Raw genomic sequence first — 14,634 nt, 5'->3', positions numbered from 1 at the left:
GTAGGAGTAAATGGGTACTTTTCAGAATGGCAGGCAGTGACTAGTGGGGTACCGCAAGGTTCTGTGCTGGGGCCCCAGCTGTTTACACTGTACATTAATGATTTAGATGAGGGAATTAAATGTAGTATCTCCAAATTTGCGGATGACACTAAGTTGGGTGGCAGTGTGAGCTGCGAGGAGGATGCTGTGAGGCTGCAGAGCGACTTGGATAGTTTAGGTGAGTGGGCAAATGCATGGCAGATGAAGTATAATGTGGATAAATGTGAGGTTATCCACTTTGGTGGTAAAAACAGAGAGACAGACTATTATCTGAATGGTGACAGATTAGGAAAAGGGGAGGTGCAAAGAGACCTGGGTGTCATGGTACATCAGTCATTGAAGGTTGGCATGCAGGTGCAGCAGGTGGTTCAGAAAGCAAATGGCATGTTGGCCTTCATAGCAAGGGGATTTGAGTGCAGGGGCAGGGAGGTGTTGCTACAGTTGTACAGGGCATTGGTGAGGCCACACCTGGAGTATTGTGTACAGTTTTGGTCTCCTAACCTGAGGAAGGACATTCTTGCTATTGAGGGAGTGCAGCGAAGGTTCACCAGACTGATTCCCGGGATGGCGGGACTGACCTATCAAGAAAGACTGGATCAACTGGGCTTGTATTCACTGGAGTTCAGAAGAATGAGAGGGGACCTCATAGAAACGTTTAAAATTCTGACGGGGTTAGACAGGTTAGATGCAGGAAGAATGTTCCCAATGTTGGGGAAGTCCAGAACCAGAGGTCACAGTCTAAGGATAAGGGGTAAGCCATTTAGGACCGAGATGCGGAGGAACTTCTTCACCCAGAGAGTGGTGAACCTGTGGAATTCTCTACCACAGAATGTTGTTGAGGCCAATTCACTAAATATATTCAAAAAGGAGTTAGATGAGGTCCTTACTACTAGGGGGATCAAGGGGTATGGCGAGAAAGCAGGAATGGGGTACTGAAGTTGAATGTTCAGCCATGAACTCATTGAATGGCGGTGCAGGCTAGAAGGGCCGAATGGCCTACTCCTGCACCTATTTTCTATGTTTCTATGTTTCTATTTTTTTTTACTAATTATAATTAGTTGTAGTTTTCCGTTGCTCCGACCACTGGGGATTTGTTTGCCAAATATGAGTGTTATGTCACTGAAAATGTAATTACAATAAGTAATAGGGTTTGCCTTCAAATGTCTAATGCACAATTCAGACTATTGCATATTCCAAATACTGTGATACAGGTAATAAACAAATATTTGTCAGCAATTTCGTGACTCTTAGAAAGATTCTACAAGATTATTTTCACATTGAGGACACAAGGCTATTGACTACCTTTGCTTTTTAATAGGCAAATGTGGACCGTGCCTGAATTGACTCTTGAATTATTCCATACTTGGGCCATTTTGTGTCAGCCATGGCTTACTAGGTAGCATTCTCGCCTCTGAGTCAGAAGGTTGTGGGTTCAAGTCCCACTGCAGAGGCTCGAACGCAAAATCAGCACTCGCATTCCCAGTGCAGTACTAAGGGGGTGCCACATTGTCGGAATTTGTAGGATCTTACGGAGTCTTCATTGGTGATATTTCTCCAGCAACTTGAGGTGTCTACTGTACATGGTCCATGTTTCTGAGCCATACTGGAGGGCAGGTATTACTACAGCCCTGTAGACCATGAGCTTGGTGGCAGTTTTGAGGGCCTGGTCTTCAAACACTCTTTTCCTCAGGCAGCTGAAGGCTGCACTGGCGCACTGAAGGCGGTGTTGGATCTCGTCGTTGATGCCTGCTCTTGTTGATAGGCTCCTGAGATATGGAAAGTGGTCCACGGAATCCAGGGCCGCGCCATGGATCTTGATGACTCCGCAAGATCCTACAAATCCCCTGGGAGGACAGGCGCACCAACATCAGTGACCTCATTCAAGCTAACATCCCCAGCATTGAAGCAGTGACCAAACTCTATCAGCTCCGCTGGACAGGCCACATAGTCCGCACGCCAGACACGAGACTCCCAAAGCAAGTGCTCTACTCGGAGCTCCCTCATAGCAAACGAGCTAAAGGTGGGCAGCGGAAACGCTACAAGAACACCCTCAAAGCCTCCCTGATAAAGTGCGACATCCCCACTGACACCTGGGAGTCCCTGGCCCAAGAACGCCCTAAGTGGAGGAAGTGCATCCGAGAGGGCGCTGAGCACCTTCAGTCTCAACGCCGAGAGCGTGCAGAAATCAAGTGCAGAGAGCGGAAAGAGCTTGCGGCAAACCTGTCTCACCCGCCCCTTCCCTCAACGACTATCTGTCCCACCTGTGACAGAGGATGTGGCTCTCGTATTGGACAGTCCAGCCATGAAAAAACTCACTTCAGGAGTAGAAGCAAGTCTTCCTCGATTCCGAGGGATTGTCTATGATGATGATGATGACATTGTCGGAGGTTGGATGAGACGTTAAACCGAGGCCTTGTCTCCCCCTTCAGGTGGACGCAAGATGTCCAGTTTACGTAAGCAGACACCACACAGAAAAATGTTGAAGCGATTGTTCACTTAGCTTAGTATTAGCACTCTCACCTTTCAGTCAGAAGGCTTGGATTCAAGCTCCACCGCAGGACTTCAACACATAATCTAGCCTGACACTTGATTCCAGGGCTAAGGAAACGTTGCATTATTGGCTGTGCTGTCTCTCAGATGAGATATTGCACAGAAGCCCTGGGTGCCTGTTCGGGCATAAATAATAGATCCCATGGCACTTTTTTGAAGAGCAGGGAGCTCCCTTCGTGTCCTGGTCAATATTCATCCCTCTGCCAATACTACGAAAATCGATTCACTGGTCATTCATCTCATTGCTGTTTGTGGGAATTTGCTTTGTTCAAATTGATTGCTGTGTTTGCCTATTAAAAACAGGAAAACTTCAGAAGTAATTAATTGGCTGTAAAGTGCTTTGGGCTGTCCTGAAGCAATAGAAATGTAAGTTTGTTCTTGCAGTTAAAAGTGTCTGGAGTGTCCCCCAGATCGGGGGGCACTTGATCGAATGTTTATTTTGTTCCCCGCCCAAAAGAGTTGTAAGTTTGTTCTTTCTTGCAGAAATTCGGTTCTGATATGCTTCTTATCATTATCCTACCCGCCCACAAGTTACACCAAATCATCTTCTCAATCAAGGGTTGAGACTTCCCTTCATATGTCTAAAAGAGGTAAATGAACTCCGAAAACAACCAGTGCAAGTTTATATGGAAGAGGTTGACGAATGAGAATGATTCTATCGATGTGATTAGCCATTGCACTTACTCTATAAATAAACACGCTTACTGATCAACACGGGTACAGTTGAACCCAGTGTTCAAGTGATGCCATGGAAACTGTTTTTTTGTCAGTATTGTTGGGGAAGTTGCCACAAGCTTTGTTAGGCCACAGTAGTTCTTGAGCCTAGTGGTCCCAAAAGACCCAATTAGTTGGCAGTACTCGAGGCCATATGGCACTGTTTTGGATAGATGCTGCAATTATTATGTCCATAGTGATACAGTACTGCAATAAATCCTAAGGCAGCTTGACTCAAGTCATTTCATATAATCATTTTTTGATGGTTATTTTAGTTTTCTGCTAATGCCATTTTTCTGTCCCTCTTTGTCAGTGCTTGTATTTGGATTAGACACTCATGATAATAAAATTCAGCATACATAGGAACAGGAGTTGGCCCTTCAGCCCCTCGAGGCTGTTCCGTCATTCAATGAGATCATGGCTGATCTGTATCTTAACTCCATCCACCCACCTTAGCTCCAAATCCTTATATATCCATATCTAGCAAAGGTCTATGATCTCTGATTTAAAATTATTATTATATTGTTTATACTGGTCACCTGCAATGGCTTCTCTTCCTGCTCCTGCATCGTTACCTCTGGTGTTCCCACAGGATCTATCCTTGGCCCCCTCCTATTTCTCATCTACATGTTGTCCCATGGTGACATCATCCGATAACACAGCATCAGTTTCCACATGTACGCTGACGACACCCAGCTCTACCCCACTTCTCTCGACCCCTCCACAGTCTCTAAATTGTCAGACTGCTTGTCCAATATCCAGTTCCGGTTGAGCAGAAATTTTCTCCAATTGAATATTGGGAAGACCGAAGCCATTGTTCTCTGTCCCCGCCACAAACTCCGTCCCCTAGCCACTGACTCCATTCCTCTCCTAACATCTGTCTGAGGCTGAACTACACTGTTCGCAACATTGGGTGACCCTGAAATGAGCTTTTGACCACATATCCGCAGCATAACTAAGACTGCCTATTTCCACCTCTAACATCATCCATCTCTGCCCTTGCCTCAGCTCATCTGCTGCTGAAACCCTCATCCATGCCTTTATTAGCTCTAGACTTGACTATTCCAATGCACTCCTGACTGGCCTCCCACATTCTACCCTATGTAAACTTGAGGTGATCCAAAATTCGGCAGCCCGTGTCCTAATTCGCGCCAAGTCCCATTCACCCATCACCCCTGTGCTTGCTGACCTACTTTGGCTCCCGGTTAAGCAACACCTCTATTTCAAAAGTCTCATCCTAGTTTTCAAATCCCTCCATGGCCTCACCCCTCCCTAACTCTGTAATCTCGTTCAGCCCCACAACTCCTCGAGATAGCTGCGCTCCTCTATTTCTACCCTCTTGAGCATCCTAGATTATAATCACGCAACCATTGGTGGCCATGCCTTCTGTTGCCTAGACCCCAAGCTCTGGAATTCCCTGCCTAAACCTCTCTGCCTTTCTACCTCTCTTTCCTCCTTTAAGACACTCCTTAAAACATACCTCTTTTACCTAGCTTTAGGTCACCTGTGCTAATTTCTCCATATGTAGCTGTGTTAAATATTTTGTCTCATAATACTCCTGTGAAGTGCCTTGGGGCGTTTTACTACGTTAAAGGTGCTATATAAATGACATCCAGATGGCATGGATATATAGATGAACTAATTTAAACAATATTCTTCAGGGATTTCAAGTCAGCTATAGCTCAGTGAGTAGCACTTTTGTCTGAGTCAGGAAGTTGTGGGTTTAAGTCCCACCCCAGAGACTTGAGCACAAAACTATAGGCTGACAGTCCAGTGCAGTGCTGAGGGAGTGTTGCACTGTTGGAGGTGCCGTCTTTTTGATGAGACATTAAACTGAGGCCGCGTCTGCTCCCTCAGTTGGATGTGAAGCATCCCATGGCACTATTCTGAAGAAGAGCAGGGGAGTTCTCCCTGGTGTCCTGACCAATATTTATCCCTCAACCAGCATCACTGAAAAAAACATTATCTAGCCATTATCACATTGCTGTTTGTGGAAGCTTGCTGTGTGCAAATTGGCTGTTGTGTTTCCTACATTACAGCAGTGACACCACTTCAAAAATATTTCATTGGCTGTAAAGTGCTTTGAGATGTCCTGAGATCATGAAACACTCGATACAAATGCAAGTTCTTTTATTGCAATGCCCGTGTCCAAACATGCACCAAGTCCTATTCACCCATCACCCCTGTGGTTCCTGACCGACATTAAGCAATGCCTCAATTTTAAAATACTCATCCTTGTTTTCAAATCCCTCCATGGCCTTGCCCTTCCCTCTCCCTGTAATCTTCTCCAGCCCTACAATCTTCCGAGATATTTGTGTTCCTCCAATTCTGACCTCTTGAGCACCCCGATTTTAATCACTCCACCATTGGCAGCTATGTCTTCAGTTGCCGAGGTCCCAAGCTGTGAAATTCCCTCCATAAACCTCTCTGACTCATAGAAACATAGAAAATTGGTGCAGGAGTAGGCCATTCGGCCCTTCGAGACTGCACCGCCATTCAATGAGTTCATGGCTGAATATGCAACTTCAGTACCCCATTCCTGCTTTCTCGCCATACCCCTTCATCCCCCTAGTAGTAAGGACTACATCTAACTCCTTTTTGAATATATTTAGTGAATTGGCCTCAACAACTTTCTGTGGTAGAGAATTCCACAGGTTCACCACTCTCTGGGTGAAGAAGTTTCTCCTCATCTCGGTCCTAAATGGCTTACCCCTTATCCTGAGACTGTGACCCCTGGTTCTGGACTTCTCCAACATTGGGAACATTCTTCCTGCATCTAACCTGTCTAAACCCATCAGAATTTTAAACGTTTCTATGAGATCCCCTCTCATTCTTCTGAACTCCAGTGAATATAAGCCCAGTTGATCCAGTCTTTCTTGATATGTCAGTCCCGCCATCCCGGGAATCAGTTTGGTGAACCTTTGCTGCACTCCCTCAATAGCAAGAATGTCCTTCCTCAAGTTAGGAGACCAAAACTGTACACAATACTCCAGGTGTGGCCTCATCAAGGCCCTGTACAACTGCAGTAACACCTCCCTGCCCCTGTACTCAAATCCCCTCGCTATGAAGGCCAACATGCCATTTGCTTTCTTAACCGCCTTCTGTACCTGCATGCCAACCTTCAATGACTGATGTACCATGACACCCAGTCTCGTTGTACCTCCCCTTTTCCTAATCTGTCACCATTCAGATAATAGTCTGTTCTCTGTTTTTACCACCAAAGTGGATAACCTCACATTTATCCACATTATATTTCATCTGCCATGCATTTGCCCACTCACCTAACCTATCCAAGTCACTCTGCAGCCTCATAGCATCCTCCTCGCAGCTGACACTGCCACCCAACTTGGTGTCATCTGCAAATTTGGAGATACTACATTTAATCCTGTTGCTTAAATCATTAATGTACAATGTGGCCCCAGCACAGAACCTTGCGGTACCCCACTAGTCACTGCCTGCCATTCTGAAAAGTCCCCATTTACTCCTACTCTTTGCTTCCTGTCTGACAACCAGTTCTCAATCCACATCAGCACACTACCCCCAATCCCATGTGCTTTAACTTTGCACATTAATCTCTTGTGTGGGACCTTGTCGAAAGCCTTCTGAAAATACACCACATCAACTGGTTCTCCCTTGTCCACTCTACTGGAAACATCCTCAAAAAATTCCAGAAGATTTGTCAAGCATGATTTCCCTTTCACAAATCCATGCTGACTTGGACCTATCATGTCACCTCTTTCCAAATGCGCTGCTAAGACATCCTTAATTATTGATTCCATCATTTTACCCACGACCGATGTCCGGCTGACCGGTCTATAATTCCCTGTTTTCTCTCTCCCTCCTTTTTTAAAAAGTGGGGTTACATTGGCTACCCTCCACTCCATAGGAACTGATCCAGAGTCTATGGAATGTTGGAAAATCACTGTCAATGCATCTGCTATTTCGAAGGCCACCTCCTTAAGTACTCTGTGATGCAGTCCATCAGGCCCTGGGGATTTATCGGCCTTCGATCCCATCAATTTCCCCAACACAATTTCCCGACTAATAAGAATTTCCCTCAGTTTCTCCTTCTTACCAGACCCTCTGACCCCTTTTATATCCGGAAGGTTGTTTGTGTCCTCCTTAGTGAATACCGAACCAAAGTACTTGTTCAATTGGTCTGCCATTTCTTTGTTCCCCATTATGACTTCCCCTGATTCTGACTGCAGGGGACCTATGTTTGTCTTTACTAACCTTTTTCTCTTTACATATCTATAGAAACTTTTGCAGTCCGTCTTAATGTTCCCTGCAAGCTTCTTCTCGTACTCCATTTTCCCTGCCCTAATCAAACCCTTTGTCCTCCTCTGCTGAGTTCTAAATTTCTCCCAGTCCCCGGGTTCACTGCTATTTCTGGCCAATTTGTATGCCACTTCCTTGGCTTTAATACTATCCCTGATTTCCCTTGATAGCCACGGTTGAGCCACCTTCCCTTTTTTATTTTTACGCCAGACAGGGATGTACAATTGTTGTAGTTCACCATGCGGTCTCTAAATGTCTGCCATTGCCCATCCACTGTCAACCCCTTAAGTATCATTCGCCAATCTATCCTAGCCAATTCACGCCTCATACCTTCAAAGTTACCCTTCTTTAAGTTCTGGACCATGGTCTCTGAATTAACTGTTTCATTCTCCATTCTAATGTAGAATTCCACCATATTATGGTCACTCTTCCCCAAGGGGCCTCGCACAACGAGATTGCTAATTAATCCTCTCTCATTACACAGCACCCAGTCTAAGATGGCCTCCCCCCCCCCCCCCCCTTATTGGTCTAGAAAACCATCCCTTATGACTCCAGGAAATCCTCCTCCACCGTATTGCTTCCAATTTGGTTAGCCCAATCTATGTGCATATTAAAGTCACCCATGATAACTGCTGCACCTTTATTGCATGCACCCCTAATTTCCTGTTTGATGCCCTCCCCTACATAACTACTACTGTTTGGAGGTCTGTACACAACTCCCATTGATGTTTTTTGCCCTTTGGTGTTCTGTAGCTCTACCCATATAGATTCCACATCATGCAAGCTAATGTCCTTCCTAATTATTGCATTAATCTCCTCTTTAACCAGCAATGCTACCCCACCTCCTTTTCCTTTTATTCTATCCTTCATGAATGTTGAATACCCATGGATGTTGAGTTCCTAGCCCTGATCATCCTGGAGCCACGTCTCTGTAATCCCAATCACATCATATCTGTTAACATCTATTTGCACAGTTAATTCATCCACCTTATTACATATACTCCTTGCATTAAGACACAAAGCCTTCAGGCTTGTTTTTTTAACACTCTTTGTCCTTTTAGAATCATGATGTAGTGTGGCCCTTTTTGTTTCTTGCCTTTGTTTACTCAGCCTTCCACTATTGCTTTTTACCTTTCTACCATCTGTTTCTGACTCCACATTACTTTGCCCTGTCTCGCTGCATAGGTTCCTATCCCCCTGCCATATTAGTTTAAACACTCCCGAACTGTTACCCCTAGGACATCAGTTGCAGTCCTGCCCAAGTGCAGACCGTCCCTTTTGTACAGGTCCCAATTACCCCAGAACTGGTTCCAATGTCCCAGGAATTTGAATCCCTCCCTCTTGCACCACTGCTCAAGCCACGTATTTATTCTAACTATCCTGCTCCCTCTAATGATTCGACCGTGGCACTGGTAGCAATCCAGAGATTACTACCTTTAAGGTCCTACTTTTTAATTTAACTCCTAACTCCCTAAATTTAGCTTGTAGGACCTCTTCGCGCTTTTTACCTATATCGTTGGTTCGTACATGTACCACGACAAATGGCTGTTCACCCTCCCTCTCCAGAATGCTCTGCAGCCGTTCCGAGACATCCTTGACCCTTGCACCAGGGAGGCAACATACCATCCTGGAGTCTCGGTTGTGGCCGCAGAAACTCCTATCTATTCCCCTTCCAATAGAGTCCCCTATCACTATAGTTCTCCCACTCTTTTTCCCGCCCTTCTGTGCAGCAGAGCCACCCATGGTGCCATGAACCTGGTTGCTGGTGCCTTCCCCTATAAAGTCATCTCCCCCAACAATATCCAAAATGGTATATCTGTTTTGGAGGGAGATGACCGCAGGGGACTCCTGCACTACCTTCCTGCTGTTGCTTTGTCTCTTGGTCACCCATTCACTATCTGTCCTAACCCTTATCTGCGGTGTGACCAACTCACTAAATGTGCTATCCACAACATTCTCAGCATCGCGCATGCTCCAGAGTGAGTCCATCCACAGCTCTAGTGCTGTCATGCAGCCTTTCAGGAGCTGCAGCTGGACACATTTCCCGCACACATAGTAGTCAGGGATACAGGAGGAGCATGGCACGGGTCTGAGCTCTCCTGCCATGACTTAACCCTTAAATTAATTTACTTACTAAAATTTACTTAAACACCAAACAGCTACTTAGTAGTTTGCCGCCAATTAAACCAATCTAAAAGTCAGTCGTAAAGAGAGTTATACTTACCAGTCGAACAGCCAACTACTTCCCAGCTTGGCTGTGACTTCACCTCTCGATTTCACACCCCTCTATCTTTGCCTGCAGCTGGTTGGGCTGGTCTCTGGGCCTCCGTCTCCTACTCTCGCAGTCCTTATCAGCCACTCTCGTGTCAGCACTGGTAGGAAAAACAGAGACAAAACAGCACCTGCCACCCCCACTTGCCTGAACTGACCCACTTACCAAACTCACGAATGCCACTCTTTGCTGCTGCACTCCGTGCTCTGCACAAGCTGCCTCTTTTTAAACTGTATCTAGGTCAGATGACTCACTACTGGTCAGTTGTTTACAGAACTGGTTTTAACTAGCTGCTAATTGCCTCCTACTGGAGAGTTACCTTGTTTTTCTCTGCCTAAACCTGAAAGATTCCCAACTATTTAACTTTTCCCCTTTAAATTAAACTGCTACTTACTTAGAAGCTACTGGCAATTGCCACTAACAACTTACTCCAACCTCCAAATGGTTTAAAGAGAATAACCCTTAAAACTCACCCACTTCCCAAACTCATAACTCTATACCTGTCAGGATGCTGCTTAAAACCTACCTCTTTTATCTGCCTTTAATATCTCCTTATGTGGCTCGGTGTCAAATTTGGTTTGATAATGCTTCTGTGAAACTCCTTGGGACGTTGTACTACGTTAAAGGTGCTATATAAAAGCAAGTTATTGTTGAGGGTGGCACGTGTTTACCTTCAACAAATGCAGGCGGGACACATCATTTTAGTATCAGTTTGAGCAGAGACCATGTGGGATAGCACTTTAAGTCATATACCCCAAGTCAGCTTGGCGTGACGAGAAATGTAATCAGAATCACTCTAAGATTAACTGTGGCTTTCGCATGATGTAACTTCAGCTTCCACCAAGTCATTTCAGCCCAATCGATTAATGGTGCAGAGAGTGACTCGTAGAATTGCTGGATAAGTAGTGAATTTGGTGAAAATTAATTGGACATTAGGAAACCGAGGGTAGTTCTAAGTGGATGCAAGTTGAACTGGGTGATGGTGAATTTTATGAATCCCATCTTCTTTTGACATCTTAGGAAAGTTGTTTCAAAGCAGACATTCTGAGTTTGTTGGAGGTGCCTAGTGGTGTGGGATCTAAATATGTGACTGAGGCAGAACATCAGATGGGTTTAGAGAAGCTCCAACTTTAGTATCGGATCTTTCAAACTTAGCCATGCATGCCTGAGTTTAAAAAGACTCTTCGACGTAGAAATTTGTCTCGGGCAGTGGTGCAAAACGCACGGTATCTGATTGGCTGCCGGTTTTATGCAGCACCTGATATTCAGTTCCAATGCAGTCAGTGGAATTCAATATCGGGTGCTGTGCATAACGGGCAGCTGATCTGATACCGTGCGTTTAGCATCACCGCCCAAGAGGAATTTCTACCCCTTCATGTTTCAAAATGTGTGTGTTTTTTTAAAGTTCAGCATAATTAACATAGTTGTTTGTTTGTTTATATAGAAATCATCATCATCATCATCATAGGCAGTCCCTCCGAATCGAGGAAGACTTGCTTACACTCTTTAATGAGTTCTTAGGTGGCTGTAAAGTCAATAGACATCACGCCTGTGCTCACTGACCTACATTGGCTCCCGGTTAAGCCACGCCTTGATTTTGAAATTCTCATCCTTATTTTCAAATCCCTCCATGGCTTCGCCCCTCCCTATCTCTGCAATCTCTTCCAGCCCCACAACCTTTCCGAGATCTCCGCGCTCCTCTAATTCTTCCCTCTTGAGCATCCCTGATCGTAATCGCTCAACTATTGATGGCCATGCCTCCGCCTCTCTACCTGAGATAAAGAGGAATTTCTTCTCTCAGGGGGTTGTAAATATGTGGAATTCTCTGCCCCAGAGAGCTGTGGAGGCTGGGTCATTGAATCTATTTAAGGCGGAGATAGACAGATTATTGAGCGATAAGGGAGTAAAGGGTTATGGGGAGCGGGCAGGGAAGTGGAGCTGAGTTCATGATCAGATCAGCCATGATTTTATTAAATTGTGGAGCAGGCTCGAGGGGCCTATTTCTTATGTTCTTGTGTACCCCTATATCTCCTCCTTTAAGATGCCCCTTAAAACCAACCTCTTTGACCAAGATTTTGGTCACCTGCGCTAATTTCTACTTGTGGCTCGGTGTCAAATTTTTTAAATCTCATAATGCTTCTGTGAAGCGCCTTGGGACGTTTCACTACGTTAATGGCACTATATAAATATAATTTTTTTGCTTTTTTGAATTAATGTTACTGAGTTAGAATGAAAACATCACCGTGATTGAACACTTCCACTCCTCTGTTGTCCTATTAATAAAAAGTTAATAATGTTATCGATTAGGTGAGGTCTCGTCAATAGAGATAAAACATTGATGCCCTAGTATTTAGCGCATTGATATTTTATTGATGAGCGTTGGTCATAGAAAATAGGTGCAGGAGTAGGCCATTCGGCCCTTCGAGCCTGCATCAAACCATTCAACAAATTTTGGAATAATTAGATATCTCTCCATGTCCTAATATCTGGTGTGGAGATGAAAGGGGAAAACATAAATAATAGCATTTGATCATGGTTCCCAAACATTTCAAAACACTTCACATACACCAAATTACTTTCAAATGCAATGACTGTTGTTTTGTAAAGAAAGAAAGACTTGCATTTCTATAGCACCTTTCATGACCACCGGATGTCCCAATGTGCTTTACAGCCAATGAAGTAATGTAGGAAATGCAGCAGGCAATTTTGCGCACAGCAAGCTCCCACAAACAGCAGTGTGATAATGATCAGAAATCTGTTTTTGTTAGGTTGATTGAGGAATAAATATTGGCCAGGACACCAGGGATAACTCCCCTGCTCTTCTTCAAAATAGTGCTATTGGATCTTTTATATCCACCTGAGAGCTGACGAGGCCTTGGTATAACGGCACCTTCGACAGCACTGCACTGGAGTGTCAATCTGGATTTACATGCTCAACCTTCTGACATCAGAGGCGTGTGTGCTACCCACTGAGCCACAGCTGACACTGTCGGCAGATATGGTAGCCATTCTGTGTGTTGCAAGAGCTCACTGGTATCAATGAGGTGAAAGTACAATTGGTTTGCTCTTGGTGATGTTGGCCAGGGCACCAGGAAAGGTTTTAAAAGTGCCTTGAGATTTTTACATCCACAGAAAAAGACAGACGAAACATCTAAGTTTAATGTCTCTTCTAAGGAACATGTTGAATAGTGCAGCACTCCATCGGTACTGCACTGGGGTGTCAGGCTAGGTCATACAGTAAGGGCGAGAAATTCCGTTGCGTCCCGTTTGGGCGCAGTAACATCCGGGAGGCGGGACATTTTGCGCCTGGTGCGGAAGTCCTGCCCCGCTCGAGAAATTTGCGTTACCACCTCAAAAGGAAGTGGAATGCAAAATATCGCACTGCATGTCTTTTCTGGGACGGTGGTGTGGTGAACGGTCGGAAGCGGGGTGCAGCGTTACACACGGGGCCATGTAGCGCTGCCGCGTAGGAGGGATGCTTCACTTCATTAAAGGGAAGGGCTCAAGCCGCAAACTCTGCAGTGAAGAAATGGGCCTCCCTGGACCACCGGGGAGCAGGGGTGCCGTGCTAACAGCCTGGCACTCAAGCAGAGCGCCGGGCCGACCGATCGCGGCACGGACCCCACGATCGAAGCATCAACGGGGCGCCACCTCCCCTTTAAGTATCGGCGTGTGAGCGACCTCCCGCCCGGTCCACATCCCCTGAAACTGTCATTGGCATTGTCCCGCGCAGCTTCCGGGGCTGCTCCCCAATTTTTGTTCTGGGGCGATAACCGGGCGCTGTGCACGGTGATGATGTAATCGCCAGCGGAGCGGGGCGCTATGGGTTACCGCTGCCGCTAAACTCCCGCGGAATTTAGCGGGAGTCGTTAGCGGCGCCACGCCCAGGCAAAAAGTCGTTTGTGCCCCGTGCTAACGGGATGCGCAAATGACTCGGATTTCTCAGCCTAAATCTCCAAACCGGGGGGGGAAATGGTGGGGCAAATATTCCTGTGATTCCTTCAATTAAAAATGGTGGACCACAGAGATGGTGCTAGTCGTCTGCTGTTAATTCAGATCCCCGCACCCCCCTCCCTTGCCCCACCGAAGAAATAAGAACATAAGAACATAAGAATTAGGAACAGGAGTAGGCCATCTAGCCCCTAGAGCCTGCTCCGCCATTCAATAAGATCATGGCTGATCTGGACATGGACTCAGCTCCACTTACCCGCCCTCTCCCCATAACCCTTAATTCCCTTATTGGTTAAAAATCTATCTATCTGTGATTTAAATATATTCAATGAGCTAGCCTCAACTGCTTCCTTGGGCAGAGAATTCCACAGATTCACAGCCCTCTGGGAGAAGAAATTCCTTCTCAACTCGGTTTTAAATTGGCTCCCCCGTATTTTGAAGCTGTGCCCCCTAGTTCTAGTCTCCCCGACCAGTGGAAACAACCTCTCCGCCTCTATCTTGTCTATCCCTTTCATGATTTTAAATGTTTCTATAGGATCACCCCTCATCCTTCTGAACTCCAACGAGTAAAGACCCAGTCTACTCAATCTATCATCATAAGGTAACCCCCTCATCTCCGGAATCAGCCTAGTGAATCGTCTCTGTACCCCCTCCAAAGCCAATATATCCTTAAGTAAGGTGACCAAAACTGCACACAGTACTCCAGGTGCGGCCTCACCAATACCCTATACAGTTGCAGCAGGACCTCCCTGCTTTTGCACTCCATCCCTGATGAAAACAGAATTAGAGCAAGAATTAAACAGCCACTGTTTTTTTTTTAATGCTGGCTG

Source organism: Pristiophorus japonicus, chromosome 21 (assembly GCF_044704955.1).
Source record: "Pristiophorus japonicus isolate sPriJap1 chromosome 21, sPriJap1.hap1, whole genome shotgun sequence".
In the NCBI taxonomy this organism is placed as follows: Eukaryota; Metazoa; Chordata; class Chondrichthyes; family Pristiophoridae; genus Pristiophorus; species Pristiophorus japonicus.
This window is presented reverse-complemented; position numbering follows the sequence as displayed.